The sequence below is a fragment of the Delphinapterus leucas genome, chromosome 3, assembly GCF_059928025.1.
Source record: "Delphinapterus leucas isolate spDelLeu-1000000601 "Yukka" chromosome 3, BTC_Dleu_Yukka2, whole genome shotgun sequence".
NCBI lineage: Eukaryota > Metazoa > Chordata > Mammalia > Artiodactyla > Monodontidae > Delphinapterus > Delphinapterus leucas.
In genome coordinates this window covers 151,454,747-151,470,833 of record NC_143131.1, presented here as the reverse complement: position 1 = coordinate 151,470,833, position 16,087 = coordinate 151,454,747, and the positions used below count along the sequence as shown (strand labels likewise).

The window sequence follows — 16,087 nt, the reverse complement described above, 5'->3', positions numbered from 1 at the left end:
ACACCTATCTTTCCAAAGATTATGACAAGAAGAAGGTTCAAATAAATAATAACGTTTCTTCACTTTAATGATAACTTAGAAACTCCACTTCCTTTTGCACCACCCTGGTCTCGCAGCTCCCACCCCTGCTCCTCGGACCAGGTCCCCTATTTATTTTTTTAATATATCTTATTTGGAGTATAATTGCTTTACAATGCTATGTTAGTTTCTGTTGTACAACAAAGTGAATCAGCCATATGCATACATATATCCCCACATCCCCTCCCTCTTGAGTCTCCCTCCCACCCTCCCTGTCCCACCCCTCTAGGTCTTCGAAAAGCACCGAGCTGATCTCCCTGTGCTATGTGGCTGCTTCCCACTAGCTATCTATTTTACATTTGGTAGTGTATATATGTCCATGCCACTCTCTCACTTCATCCCAGCTTACCCTTCTCCCTCCCCATGTCCTCAAGTCCATTCACTATGTCTGCATTTTTACTCCTGCCCAGCCACTAGGTTCATCAGTACCATTTTTTTTTTAGATTCCATATATATGTGTTAGCATACGATATTTGTTTTTCTCTTTCTGACTTACTTCACTCTGTATGACAGACTCTAGGTCTATCCTCCTCAATACAAATAACTCAATTTCATTTCTTTTCATGGCTGAGTAATATTCCATTGAATATATGTGCCACATCTTCTTTATCCATTCATCTGTCAGTGGACATTTAGGTTGCTTACATGTCCTGGCTATTATAAATAGTGCTGCAATGAATATTGTGGTACATATCTCCTTTTGAATTATGGTTTTCTCAGGGTATATGCCCAATAGTGGGATTGCTGGGTCATATGGTAGTTCTAATTTTAGTTTTTTAAGGAAACTCCATACTCTTGTCCATAGTGGTTGTATCAATTTACATTCCCACCAACAGTGTAGGAGGGTTCCCTTTGCACCACACCCTTTCCAGCATTTATTGTTTCTAGATACTTTGATGGTGGCCATTCTGACTGGTGTGAGGTGATACCTCATTGTAGTTTTGATTTGCATTTCTCTAATAATTAGTGATATTGAGCATCTTTTCATGTGCCTCTTGGCTATCTGTATGTCTTCTTTGGTGAAATGTCTATTTAGGTCTTCCACCCATTTTTTAATTGAGTTGTTTGTTTTTCGATATTGATCTCCATGAACTGTTTGTATATTTTGGAGATTAATCATTTAGATTTATAACTAGAACCAAATATATACTTAAGGACAACTTGTAAATATGAAAAATAATGATTTTGACTATGTATCCTAAATATAGAAATTACCTAATGAATATATTTAAAAGTAATTTTAATCTTCATAGCAGTGATGTGGCCCAGGGTTATTTTTGGCAAGGAGAAAATTAGACAACGAGTTGTATACAAAGAGTATTGAAGAAATTGTAGAATATCAGTTTTTCCTTTAAGATCGGTATACTTTTAATCAGCTTGTGTTAGCATAGGAGAGAGAGACCCCAAAAAAAGTAAAGAATAATTATCAAAAGTATATATACCTAGTCTTCAAATTTCAACTGGATTGAGAAAACTTATATTCTTCTAATAATTTCCCAAATGGCAACTCCAAAAGTTTTTGGAAAATCCCAGTGTATTATAGGCACAATTATTTTTCAGAGTAAATTAAATCTAGAAACCTTGGCTTATTAAACCCAGACTTTTCAGATTTTGTAACCTGTTATTTTACTGATTTTTTGGAGCAGGGGAAATAGAAAGACTCTCATACCAAAATTCACCAAAATTTCTTGACCAGCTAAACTGGTATTGAAAGTAAAATCATGCATTTTTAGAAGTATTTTTTTAATCTTTAAAAAACAGTTTCAATGGAACTTCACTATTATTTAAAGAAGAAAAACATCAGTATGATTTTTGGCATTATTTTCAAATTTGGATTTATGAAACTGTTTAGCAATGCTGTGAAACAAATTCTTTTTACTCTATTTTTTTGAAAAATATCTTTTAAATAAGAAATCGAAAATTTTTTGGCTGGAATTTGTTGCTATAATTCCATAAAAGGACATCAGTTGATCATGCTTTTCTTCTGAGGTTGGGGAAATTTTACCTCTTCTACTTTATACTCCTGTGATAGGAGCATTTAACATTTAAATGCTCTTTTAACTGATCTGGCATATTACAGGTTACAGGGTATGAGAGGAAAATTAAGTTTACATATATACCATATATAAAGCAGATTTTCATTAATAATACATATTTATTTCAAAAGTAATAGTAATGGTAATAGTAAGTAATAATAAAGAATGGATGATCAGACAAGAGTATGATAACCATGAAGCAATCTCAAAATGAGTTTCTGGTAAATAATATGGTTTGACGTATGAGAAGTGGTATGTGTTGAAACATGAAATTCTTCAAGCATTCTTTGATGATGATAGCATTCCTTAGGAATTTTTAAAAAATATTTTATGTACACCAAAAATACCAGTTTCATATTTTATCACTGTTAGAAAAAAAGGCTTTCCAGTAGTTTTCCTTTGGGTTGTAATTTTTTCCAGGGGCAGAAACTATGACAGATTATCCATTTCCACAAAAGTGAAGCTAGTCCACCATTCTGTGTTCAATCAAAGGTACAGTTCATCTATAAATTGTTGTCATTGTGTGTTTCATGTAGAGAAAGAAACTAGTATGTCATAAATGCGCTGCAGTTATTTTCCATTTCTTGTTTCAACAGCAATAAAAGGAGAGAGAGAGTTACACATTTATTTACTTGTCAGACTGGACAAAGTTCTTCAGAAAGAAAAATCGTATGCTACCTTAACCACTTTAGCAATTTTTGCAATCCAAAAGGAAAAAAAAAAGATTGATTTCTGTTTAACCTGTTTTTTTTTTTTATTCTGTGGGTAACACTATTTTTTTTTTCCTAGACATTTCTCTCCCTCAAAATTAAGGGGCTATTTTAGAACCATTTTACAGTGTTTCTTGAAAAACTAAAGTTCTCTAGGAGACTGTCTGTTCTGTACTTGAATATGTAAGTACTAACCATGTCTGAAGGTATTGAGATAATAGATACATTCTGTTTACGTGCTTTGTAGTGAGTTATTGTTCTTAAGCCTGTAAGATGCAGCTACAAAGAAGATGTAAATGGAGAATTCACTCAATAAGCCAGAAAGAGTGTTACCAAACTAGACCTTTGGGTCCACTTGCCCACACACAGTAAAGCCAAGCTCTTGTGAAGGACAGTGCAGTCTTTATTGAAAGGCCAAGTAAGGACCTGAACTCTCCCATGGATTTCAGGGAACGGTTTTTAAAGGCAAGATGAGGGAGATAGTTGCAGGGTGCCTGGTAAGCTCCTGCATAATTCTCTGATTGGTTGATGGTGAGTTAACAGGATGGCGACAAGGGATTAACATCATCAGTCCTCAGGCGCCAGCTGGTCTGGGACTTACGCGCTTATAGTCATCATGCAGTTAGCTTCTTCTGTCTAGTGGGGGTTTTAGTATATGCAAAACAACTCAAGAGTATGTGTCAGATGCTGTTATCTATGTCCTTCAGGGAGGAACTAAAGATTCTGTGACTGTAAATTGTTACCATTTCTCCTGGTCCAACTACTATTTTTTGTTACTACGTGTTCACATTCTTTCAATCATTAATTCTTGAGCCAGCCTTTTATGACTCAGTGGAGGCCTGGGGGAATAAATATTTTCTACAAACAAGAGGCAGGCGGAGGACATGTGGCCGGGGTGGGGGTGGTGGGGACGTTTGTCCTGGGAAGGCCCCACAAGGTCCTGCTCAGTTATAAGAAGAGAGAGAATTCTCTTTTTAGGCATTTATTAAGTATAACACTGTGTTCACTTTTTAAAATCTAATAATTGGCATCATTTGGAGAATAATACACTAATTCTAGAGGCAGAACAAAGAAAAGGTACATTGCCTCCCTTTTAAAATATTTACTTCTCTGATTAAGTAAAATCCAAAGAAAAACACAATGTAGATATGGGATACAATATCTTTCATAACCAGCAATGGTGATAAGACTTTCCAAAGAAGGATTCATCTACTTCAGTGAAGCTCCATGAGCCTATGGGGAAGAGTCCTTTTCTGCAACTTGCATTTTTAGATATTTTTAACATCCTATGGAGTGTGGGTTCCTGGTGTTATCATATGTCAGGCCTTATTAATCAGACCATTTTATACAGATTGCCATCTGCAAACACATCTGTAACTGGGTCAACGTTGTTCTGATTAAATTACCATGACTATTTTTCTTTCTTCCCTTTTTAAACATGGGATGTGAAGCCTCAGATTCATACTAACGTAACATTTATCATCCATATGTGCCAATTTTCTTCTTTGAGGCAAAGCATGACAAATCATTTAAGTGTTCACATTAGGAGTGCTAATCCTCTATGTCAGGAGTAGTCAAACTATAATCTGTCAGCCAAATGAAGGCTGCAGTTTATTTTTCTATAACCTGTAGGCTAAGAATTGTTTTTACATTTTTACAAGGTTGTTACCCCCCCAAAAAAAGAATCTGTGATGGCGACCTTGTGCCATGCAAAGTGTAAAATATTTACTATCTGGCCATTTAAGAAAAAAAAATTGGCAGATCCCTGTTATATCTGACGGCATTTATATATGCAAACATACAAAATGTTCCTCTTTTGTTAAATCTCTCATTTTCAGCTCTGACATTTTTTCCTTAGGCTTGCAGCCTATTACCCTTCTCTTGTTTCATATGCCATAAGCACTAGAGAAGAGTGTGTTGTTGCTCATGTGTGTAATCAAATGAATTTAAATACAATTAACAGGGCTTGCCTCGTGGCACAGTGGTTGAGAGTCTGCCTGTTGATGCAGAGGACACGGGTTCATGCCCCGGTCCGGGAAGATCCCACATGCCACGGAGTGGCTGGGCCCGTGAGCCATGGCCACTGAGCCTGTGCGTCTGGAGCCTGTGCTCCGCAACGGGAGAGGCCACAACAGTGAGAGGCCCGTGTACCGCAAAACAAAATAATAATAATACAATTAACATATGTCCTTTGTTTTTCACCCCTCTAGTGATGTAGTTAATTTAGTAATATTTGATTTATTTCATTCATTTTACCCAGAAAATATTAATAAACTATATATGTGTACAGCAAATAAGGTACAACCCCTGACCTCACATGCTTATAGTTTGTGAAGACAGAAAATTAAATAGGCATCACAATCCCTTATCAAAATATTCAGTACTACTATATAACGTAGAGCAGGTCATAGTAGAGAGACAAAATCAAATGGTGAATATTATGGAAGGCATTTGGAGAACTTGAACTCTGCATTCAGAAGGCCTACTTGAAATTGTCCAAATGTAGGAGAAATATAGGGAGAGGAAGTTTATGTAAGGTTCCAAGGTTGTAGAGAAATGGTCCATTCTAGAGTGAAAACGACACAGTGCATGATTGGAAAGCTGGACATTTATAACCAAATTTCTAGCTTCATAGAGCCATAAACAGGGACAATGTGATTTTCCCAATATTTTCAAGAAAAAGTAAATAATTTTCTAGTAGTTGTAGCTTCTTAGTGACTTAAAAAATAAAGAAAAGAGAAAGATGGTGATAAAACATATATTTTCATGACAGCAAATCCTTAGACCTTTTGAGAAACCCGTTTAACTAGAAAGCAGTTGTTCCATTAGAAAATAAAGCTCACTGGCAGTGTCATTTGGAACGTATAAGCAGTGTCAGTTTTCTTCTCTTAGGGAGTAAATGGTCAGCCATGCAGGTGTTATCAGCAGTAACGAGGCACTTCAGACTAGGGGATGTAGAGACTGAAGAGTGTGGTTTCATTTTATTTTCTCCAGTACATACAATCTTATTAACTTGAAAATTAAAGCTAAATAGTTGGTTTCCCATTGCTTACTCTTAGCTGTGCTGTAGCCACTAGCCAAATATGACTATTAAAATTCAATTAACTTAAATTGATTTGAAAGCTCAGTTTCTTAGTCACACCAGCCACACTTCAGATGCTCAACAGCTACATGTGGCTAGTGGCTACTGTATTGGGCAATGGAGATTTGGACATTTCCATCATCGTAGAGTGCTATCTTGGAAAGGACTGGCAGTTGCATTAATTACAGTAAAGCCATTTCTGTTAAGTTCTCTAAATAGATGTTATTTGTCATATACCCATTCAGACAAGTTTTTCTTTTGTTATTGTACTTAAAGGGTTCAATCTTTGAATTTCAGTTCTTTTTGTCTTAGCTAGATATGAATTCCTTCAAAGTTTTCTTCTTCACATGGGATCCACAACATACAAAGCATTTGCAACCATATTTACTTCTCAATACTTAGATATTAAATGTTTTCATTGGAAGTTAACATAAAGAAAACATATGAAGTTAACATAAACAAAAGCGCCTATAGCTCAGTAAATCATCTCAAAGTGAACCCATACATGGACCCTAACTAAAGTCAAGAAACAGAATATCCTTTGCTATAATTGTATTTATTGAGTAATTAATGTTTTTGAAAGAGTAGATTTTTAGGTTCTTTCTGTTTTTTTAATGTGATTAAATTTAAAGCTTCACTGAGTAAATTTTGGTTTATTCAAGAAATAGTAGACAGTTTTTTAATTATCAGTTTTTCTCTTATTTTCTTCCTTCATGATGCTCATAATGTTGGCCTCCTTTGTTAATTATATTAATTCTCACCTCCTTAGCCATAGTTTAGAGATGTATATGGAGCTGAGGGGAGTGTAGACAAAGGCCAAATAATAAAATATTGAAGTTATCATATTCTACAGTTTAATTCTTTGACTGTTGGTTTTTACTAGCATTCCATATTCTGAAAATCTGAAAAACACATATTCTGAAAAACACATCTAAATGATACAACCACATACTAAGTGAGAATGGCCAGATATATTATTAATTTTTTTAGAGTAACCTTTTCTTTGAAGTATAACAGTCATGCAGAAATGTAATCCAACATCAGAGACGTTGAATGTCATTAAAAATATTCTTCCACAATTTAAAAAGCTGCAAGGTACTCCATCCCACAGATGTACCATGATTTAGCTTTCTAACTCCTGTTGCAGTTTTCTGGCTTTTTACCTAGTCGTCTTACCCCTCTTTCCATAATTCTGCAAAAATGAATTCATCTGTGTTTCATATCTTTGTGCCAATTTCCAATTTTTCCTTAGAATAAAATTCCTAGAGGCGGAATTTCTGAGTCAAAAGGCATGTGCATTTTTTGTTTGTTTGTTTGTTTTTTGCGATACACAGGCCTCTCACTGTTGTGGCCTCTCCTGTTGCAGAGCACAGGCTCTGGACGTGCAGGCTCAGCAGCCATGGCTCACGGGCCCAGCCGCTCCGCGGCATGTGGGATCTTCCCGAACCGGGGCACGAACCCGTGTCCCCTGCGTCGGCAGGCGGACTCTCAACCACTGTGCCACCAGGGAAGCCCCCTAATAAACCATATCTAAAATAAAATTTCACTGAATCAGTTTGAGAAGTAGGCCAGTCTTCATTGTAGGTGTTTAACAGCAATGGTAGTTTGATAGTTTGAAGTGAAAATTAATTTCCACAGGTATTCATCACAGTTTTACTTATTATAGATGAAGCATTCTTAATTGAGTATTCATAGACACTTAGGATGAGCTTTAAATTATTTGACTCCCTGAAATAGTATGCAAATCCTGAGGTTGTATGTATATTGGGATGGTCCATACCTTGATCATATAGATTAATCTACTTAATTTCTAAATTTGTTCTTCCTTCTCTATCCCTGTCACCACTTCCCTAATTCAAGGCTTCAGCATGTCTTACACAAATTGGTTTGTTGTACTTGGGTGGGGGAACATGGCTTGTCCCACTAAAGCCATCTTTTATATAACCATTGGAGAGCTCTAGCAGCTATGGAAAATACATGGTAAAGATGAATATAAGCATTAATTTGATTATCTTGTCAATTCCCTGTAGTGGTTCACATCTGAACTATAACTGGTGAACAAGTTTTGCTGTCATCTGCTCCAGGTGGAAAAGTTCATCCTTTGTCTCTCTTTACTTTGAACTCAGTGTTTTCCAGCTCTTTGGCATGTTCTTTCTTATCCCTGTCCCCCTAGATATCTCTATTAATACTATATAATTTGACTAAGGCATTCCCTTCTTTTCTTCAGGAATCCTTCACAGGCTGTTACTTTTCTTCATGCCTCTCTAACTCATACCTGGGACTATCCCTATCATTATAATTACCATAGCATGTGTGTGCAACTTTAGTGTGTGTGTATATCATGTTTCACTTGACATTGATCTTCTTGAAAGTAGGGCCTATGTTATTAATTTTTATATTCCTGGAGTCAGGCACAAGACCTGGGACACCAAAGGTGCTCAATAAATATATGGCAAATGAGTGAATGAATGAAAATGGATTTTCAGGTCTGCTCATTAATTTAAAATAATTCATTTCAACTAGAACTTGTTTTTATAATATACACACTAAAGACCTGATAATTTTAATTCTAATAATATGACTTCTGAAATTATAATACGTTTAACTTGGTGAACTTTTTATGGTAAGAACATGTAAGTCTCACAGTCATATGTGTCTGGACCCCTTTACACCAGCATTTGAAGAGATCAGAAAGGTCATCATTTCACAACTGAGGAATGGGTGGGGGGTGTTAAATTCAGTGGGTAGGTGTGAAGCAGCATGGTATTATATCACCCCAATTTACCAGTACTGTACACCAGGGTCAAAGACATTGGACCGCTTTGATCCTTACATTTCCCCTCTTTAAAGTGAAATAATGATGACCAGTTCACAGAGAGCTCCTTTCATCGTTTTGGTATATTCCCTACCACACTATCTCCAATGTAGTTTTTTGTTTGAATTAATGGGGAAGAAAACGAAAGGAAAGGAAGAGAGAGAAAAAAAGGAGAGAATGAGTTAAAACTACAAAACTTATAAAAGTAGTAGAATCTAATATTTATTGTTATCTTTTACTGTTTGTGCTTTTTAAGTGTGGTCTTTGGTGACCACATAGTATTCCTTAACGAGAATGCACCATATGTGTTTAACAGCGTCCCCATTTTGGGACAGTAGGAAAGTTTCCATTTTTAGCCACGTACGTGTAATACGGCCTTGAGGGTGGAGCTTTGCCTGTATGTTTGGAATCACTGCCATACTGTTGGCTCTGAGGGATGGAAGGCTCTCCTGTAGATACTCCAAAACTCTGCACCTGTGTGCCTTGCCGCAGCAGTGTGTCGGTCCCTCTTCACCAGCAACTCTCTGACCATCCATTACAGTTGAGAGTAGCCATCTTTCAAGAGAATGGAAACTGTCTCATCCCCCTTCATACACTACTTGGACCTTCTTCTTGTGCTCATGAGGCACTTTTGAGAACTTGACTCTCTCTTGATCCCTTCAAGGGGATCCAGTATGTGTGGTGGCATTTCTGACCTCTGAGAGGGAAACAGCTGTATTTGAAAATATGAAGTTAGTAGATGAGCAAGATGCTCTTTGGGAAAGAAGAAGAACGAATGTTTTCTTTGAGAAGTTGAGCAGTCACTGTAACATACAGTAGACGATTCATGTCTCTGTGTAAATTGAATTGTGATTATCTTTCCCATACACTCAAAGCCTTATTTATTTTGAGTACATTATATAGATGCTGCTATCCACAGGATGCAGAGAGGATCCTATGTAATGTGTCAGCCTCGACACTGCAATAGAAAGAACTCATTTGCTTACCATGTTATACGTACTGGTCTGCATTTCCCCAGGCTGTGAATTACTCCCTTCCAGGGAATTTCTGCCTTGGAAGGATCATTAACTCTTTGAGGGTACCAGCAAACCAGGTAGCAGATTCACCTTTTGTGAACTAAAATTCTAAATCCAGAAAAGACGATGAGAGTTCTGAAGTCCATCTCCCTATCTTTGTAAGAGGATCATCTCAGTAAGGAATGATTAAGGTTGTGATTTTTAAGGAGGCATTCCTAGATTCAATTCCTTCCTCCATAAGGTTTAAAATTCCTCTATGCCTCAGTTTTCTCATAGGTAAATAATATCTACCATATAGTTTATTATGAGGATTAAATGATAAATAGAACTTAGATACTAATAAGAACTCAATAGGGAATTCCCTGGCAGTCCAATGGTTAGGACTCTGTGCTTCTACTGCAAGGGCCACAGGTTCAATCCCTGGTCTGGGAACTAAGATCCCGCATGCTGTGTGGTGTGGCCAAAAAAAACCAAAAAAACAAAAAAACCCCACAAACTCAATAAAAGCTAGCTATCATATTATTAGTCTTATTATTATTGTCATTATTAATTTGATGAGCTTCAGAAAAAATTGTGCACCTTTCTTCATGCCGTTGAGACCTGACTGTCCCTTTAAAACATGCTACTCTGAAATAATAACCAACCCCAAGTAAACCTAGTCAGTGGAGAAGAATTACAGCCATTTTCTTTCCTTTTTTTTTTTTAACTTTAAAAAAAAGAGCATTACAGATAACCCCAGTTATACAGATTTTTTCTTGTGTCATTCCATTTAAGCTCTTAGGAGCACAAAGTTTTAGGCCTCTAGTCTCTTAAAGTAGTAAATTGTTTAAGCAAGAAAATAGCTGCATTGATAGGATCCTTTTTAGCTTATTGGCATTTGGCTTTGTGGATGCAAATGCTGAGCGAAGATCTAGGATGCAAAGATTTAGGAAAGCGGTGTTTAAGACCAGCTCTGCCTCTTAGCGTTGCGACTGTGGACTACTCAGTGCCTCTCCTTTGCAGATTCTTATCCAAGTTATGGGACTTGGTAATCTCTGAGATACCTAGAAGAGCTAATATCCTGTGATTGATTCAGAAAGGAATCATGCTTTAAAGAATGGGGAATGAATTCTGCTCCCAGTTCCTCAGGTAAACTATTACTATGGTATAATAAATTGTTGGGAAAATTATTCTAATTTTCCTTGCCGTTGGATAGATACAGCCATTGAAGCATTTCAGGTGAGAATAGCTTGTCTGGACAGCACCACAAAACCACTGCTGGGCTGGATTAAGTTCCTGACATAACAAGCTGATATAAAAGGTTATCAGAAGTGAGTTAGCCACACAGAGAATTGGCAGGTGTAGCCACTATCAGCAAAGCTTTGTTTGTCAACAGTGTTCCTAAGGGAATCACCTTCTCAGCAATGCCACTGTCCCTGCAAAGTCATTCTCTCTGTAGCTTTGAGAAACTCACTTCTTGGTACAGCCAAACCCTTTTCTATTCAATGTGTCTGCCATCTTTTGAGAAGAGCTTCCACCATAACGTGTCATGTTCATTTCTGTGACTTCATAGTATTTGGCACTTTCTGGGTCTTGAAACAAACACAGTGTCAGCAAACTCATTTCTTCATCCAGGAGGAAAGGGCCAAGTTGTTGTTGCCCAGTTGTTGCTGGTGGACAGAGGCTCTGTTTCCAGGTTTTCAGGGTCCTGGTATACCTGTGTTTACCTTGGAAACTAAGACATGCTGGGGTTTTTTGTTTTTATTTTTGCTTTTTAATCAGGGGTATAGTTGCTTTACAATGTTGTGCTAGCTCCTGCGGCACAGTGAAGTGAACCCGCCATATGTATACACATATTCCCCTCCCTTTTGGATTTCCCTCCCATCCAGGTCACCACAGAGCACCAAGTAGAGTTCCCCTTGCTATACAGCACATCCTCACTAGTTTTCTATTTCATGCTGGCTTTATCTCAGAAATCACTCTTATCCCTGCACCTCTTGGTTCACCTGTGAGTGAAGACTAGAAACTTCTCTTTTTATCTGACCTCTTGTTTAAAGAAGAAGAGTATTTTGATGTTCTGTTGACACACTGATTACGGTGGAGTAGTGTCTGCCTCAGCAATTAGGGTTTAGTCAGCACTTAGGGCAGAAACCATGTATAGTAAAAAAATGCCTTTAGAAATCCGTTAAGTTTGACATAAAGTGCAGCGTAAGTAGATTTGTGTACAATTCTATGAAGTAAAATACGTATATGAAAAATGCATATCTTCAAACTAGAACCACACTGCACACACTGCAAGCTGATTACTCTGAGAGAGGTTCCAGGGACCGACATACCTTGTAGGCACAGTTAATTTGTGTCTCCCTGTTCACTACCCCCCTGGTTATATTTAGTGCATGGAAGGGCAGGCAGACTCACTCAGGCTACTTAAATTCTTGTTTCTCTCCTTCTCTCTTTATCTCCCTAGATGTGTACAATTAGAATATTATAAGCTAAATACCCAAATGATGTGGCTCCTCTATAGCTAGGGTTAGCTCTGTATTCATAGAGGGGAAAGATGATTTAAAAGATGTTTCAGTAATAGGCTGCTGCAGAGAATCAGTTTAAATTACTTTTTTTTTTTTTTTTGCGGTACTAGGGCCTCTCACTGTTGTGGCCTCTCCCGTTGTGGAGCACAGGCTCCGGATGCGCAAGCGCAGCGGCCATGGCTCACGGGCCCAGCCACTCCGCGGCATGTGGGATCTTCCCGGACCAGGGCACGAACTCGTGTCCCCTGCATCAGCAGGCGGACTCTCAACCACTGAGCCACCAGGGAAGCCCTAAATTACTTTTTGATGCATCAAAGAGCACTTATTGAGCACCTATGTTACGGACTCAGTGTTTTGTGTGCTCCCTCGAAATGCATATATTGAAACCCTAACCCCCAGTGTGATGGTTGGAGGGCCTTTGGGATGTAGTTAGGTTTAGGGTGATGCCCTCATGATGAGATTCGTGTCCTCATAAGAAGAAGAGACAGGAGAGTCAACTCCCTCCCCACAAGCACACATGGAGGAAAGGCTATGTACGCACAAGCTGGAAGGAGGCCCTCTGTAGCCAGGAATCAGCTCTCACCAGACACTGAATCTGCTGGCACTTTGATCTTGGACTTCCCAGCCTTCAGAACTGTGAGAAATAAATGTCTGTTGTTTAAGACACCTGGCCTGTGGCATTTTGTTATGGCAGGCTGAGCTGACTAAAACAACTTACTGTCCTCTTGATCTAGATTTTTTAAACCAGGGAAAGAATGCTGTTGCCTGCATGTGAATGTTAACGTGATACATAATAGAGATGACATTACAGATCACTGAAGAAAAAAATGGACTGGTAAATAACTAACCTGGAAGTACTATGTTATCCATATAGAAAAGAAAAATCTATACCATTCAAATATAAAAAAAATCTGTTGCATTTAGGTTAAATACCTAATTATGTAAATAAAATATTAAAAATAAAATGTAAGATGATTTCTTATAAACTTAGAATAAGAATGAGTTTGCTTAATGAAATATAAAATTCAAACCTTGAATAAAAGAGTTGACACATTGATCCACATAAAAATATCCTGTTCAATAAAAATCACTATAAACAGCCAAGTCACAAACTGGGAGTAGATGTTTGCAACACATGTAAACAATGTAGGATCAATATTTCATATTTATAAAGAATTTCTATAAATTAGCAGGACAGTAACTAATAGGAAAATGGACAAATGAGGATCGAAGCAGGCAATTTCTAGAAGGGACCATACTGGACTGATGGATAAAGAATTGATAAGATGTTCAACTTCACTAGAAATTGGTGAAATATATGAGAAACAAGGAGATCTAGGAAATCGGTAAAATATTTTAAATTCTTACAATACCAAATGTTGGTAAGGGTGTTTAGAAAGCGACATTTTTAGACCCTGTTGTCTTTTGCATAGCTTGATAAGCCTAATTTGCAGAACAATTGTGTAGTATCTAGTAAGTAAAATTGTACCCATTTTTAACCTAGCAGTTCTGTTACTAGCTGTGATTTTAGAAAAACTCCCTAGTATGTGAGCAGGGAAACATATACAGACTTAATTATGGAATCATTTGCATTAAAACATTAAATACAGTACATAATGTTTATTACAAGGTCTTTCTTTTACTTGTTTTTTCATGTATTTATTTATTCAGTTTACATGGTCTATACATAAAATCACTTTAAAACCTCTAAATTATCTCATGTCCATTAAATGGAAACAGTAATGCTAGGCCTGTTTAAATTACAAGAAAAAATCACTCTATACCAACAAAGTGTTTTAAAAAACCAAGGTCAAAGGAAGTAGTCTTGGGAGAGAGGCATTCCTGAGCTGGTGGCTGGATCCCAGGAGCTGCTGGGCGAAAGAAAGAAAAAGATGCTTTCAGACAGGAGTGGTTTGATTAGAGCCCAGTGACACAGCTAAAGGGAATTAATCATAATTACATGTCTCAACATAGTAAACCTCAAATGCAGTGTCAAGAGACAAAAAAAAAAGCATATGCCATGGCAAAAAGACAAAAAGACTAACAGCATTTATCGGGTGTTATTCTATGTTGAGCATATTGTAAATACGGTTTATATAAAGTTTAAAGTAACAGGGAAAATATTGCAAATATTGTTTAGGGAGAAATATTTTGTAAAAGAATAATATGGACAGTAATGATAATCACCAAAGTCATTCGAGGGAGTGCCTGGGAAAGGGCTGGTGGGGGAGGATGTGGGAGATTGAGCAGCAGTTCACAGAAAGCTTTAGCTATATCTCTATATCTGTGAAGACCTAGTCCATTAAAAACAAAAGTTTTGAGGCAAATTTGGCAAACTGAATCTGTGGTGTGGTGAATATATGAATATACATTACTTTTTCCCCTAGGTAAGTTTTAGTCTATTTGAAATATTCTAAATGTTTAGAAATTTTAAAATTGCCCTTGCAGTTATTTTTGCAATGTGTTTAACTTAGCAGCTTTGTGAAATGTATGGCGACACAGGGTAAATTGCCCTATACTTAATATCTCCAGTGGTAACAAGGCATGATTTAGAAATTTCACCCAGAATTCACCTCTGTAAACTCTGCAGTAACGAAGTAGTTAAGTTCAGGACTTCTATATTGATCAGGATTGCTTTGAATATAATTCAAAGATTAGTGCTAGAGGAATACACACCTGTGGGAAGGCAGAGTGAACTAAGAGGACTCAGATCATCTATGGATTCACTGCATATTTACATTTTTATATGTTTACAGTGGAAAAAAGTTAAGTTGCACAATGAAAGCATTAAGAAATATGCTTAAAACTTCCTGCTCAACAAAAAATGCTATAAACAAATTTAGTCAACTCACACACTGATTTTAAAATCATTAAATCTGAAGACATTGCCTCCATTTTCTTGAGTTTAGTTAGGACGCTTCTGGCTGCTTAATATGAATTTTCAGATTTAAATTGGAGTAAAGAGAATGAATGAAGAATATGTATAAAAAATTTATAGGTATCTTTAAAATTTTTTCTATTAGTTTTCTTTGGTTACATTTAGATATCATGCCAAAAAAAAAGCAAGTACTAAGAATGGAAAACAAAGATTTTTCAGCTGAGAGGATTTATGACTTTATTATCAAATATGTAGTCAGTCATTCAAGCAACAGTTAGTTATTGAGTATCTGCTCTGTGCCAGGTACAGTTCGAAGTGCTGAGGAAGGAGCAGAGAACAAAGTAAATGAGAAACCCCTGCCCTCATTTTATTTATGCTCGAAGGAGGAAGGGGTAGAACTTACTTTCTCATCGTCTAGTGCCCATATACAAGGAAACCTACTAAATGGTAATTGAGAATCTTTGTGGTTTTGGGAAGGAAAGGGGTGGGGGGAGTGCACTGAATGGGATTTCTTGGATAACCGTAATTACAGAAGGAAAACACGCACTGGCTTCTCCTATTATATAAATGAGAACGTTTATAGTAATTTTCTGAGAATGGCATTCTCAAATGTTTTAAGTGCAGAAGAAGAATAAATGGTCGAGTCTGCTTTTCAGCTCTGCTATGACTGCCTGTTTTACTCTTTTTCCTTCCCAACTCTACTGAGCTTATTACTTAATTGATGGGTTTTCGTTTTCTTTTTTTTTCCCTGAAGAGTAAATTATTGTCTTTATTCAGTAAGGAGTTCAAGTGAAATGTAAAGTCCTCTTTTATTCAACTAACTCTTTACTTTCTTGTTAAGACCTCCTGTGTGTGTCAGGCACGGTCCCAGGCTCTGTGTGTTCAGAAATGCACAGCTCCTCCTCCAGGGGGTCTGTGGTCTAACAGGCCAAATGCCAGTGCCAGTTGTCGTGCAGCATGGCAGG

General features: G+C 37.1%; 1 long non-coding RNA gene across 3 annotated transcripts in view; it reads left to right on the top strand.

Annotated features, from left to right (window-relative positions):
• LOC149749756 (uncharacterized) overlaps positions 1 to 16,087 on the top strand; it is an 80,220-nt gene that overhangs the window by 19,896 nt on the left and 44,237 nt on the right. The gene's annotated exons all lie outside the window — the stretch shown is intronic.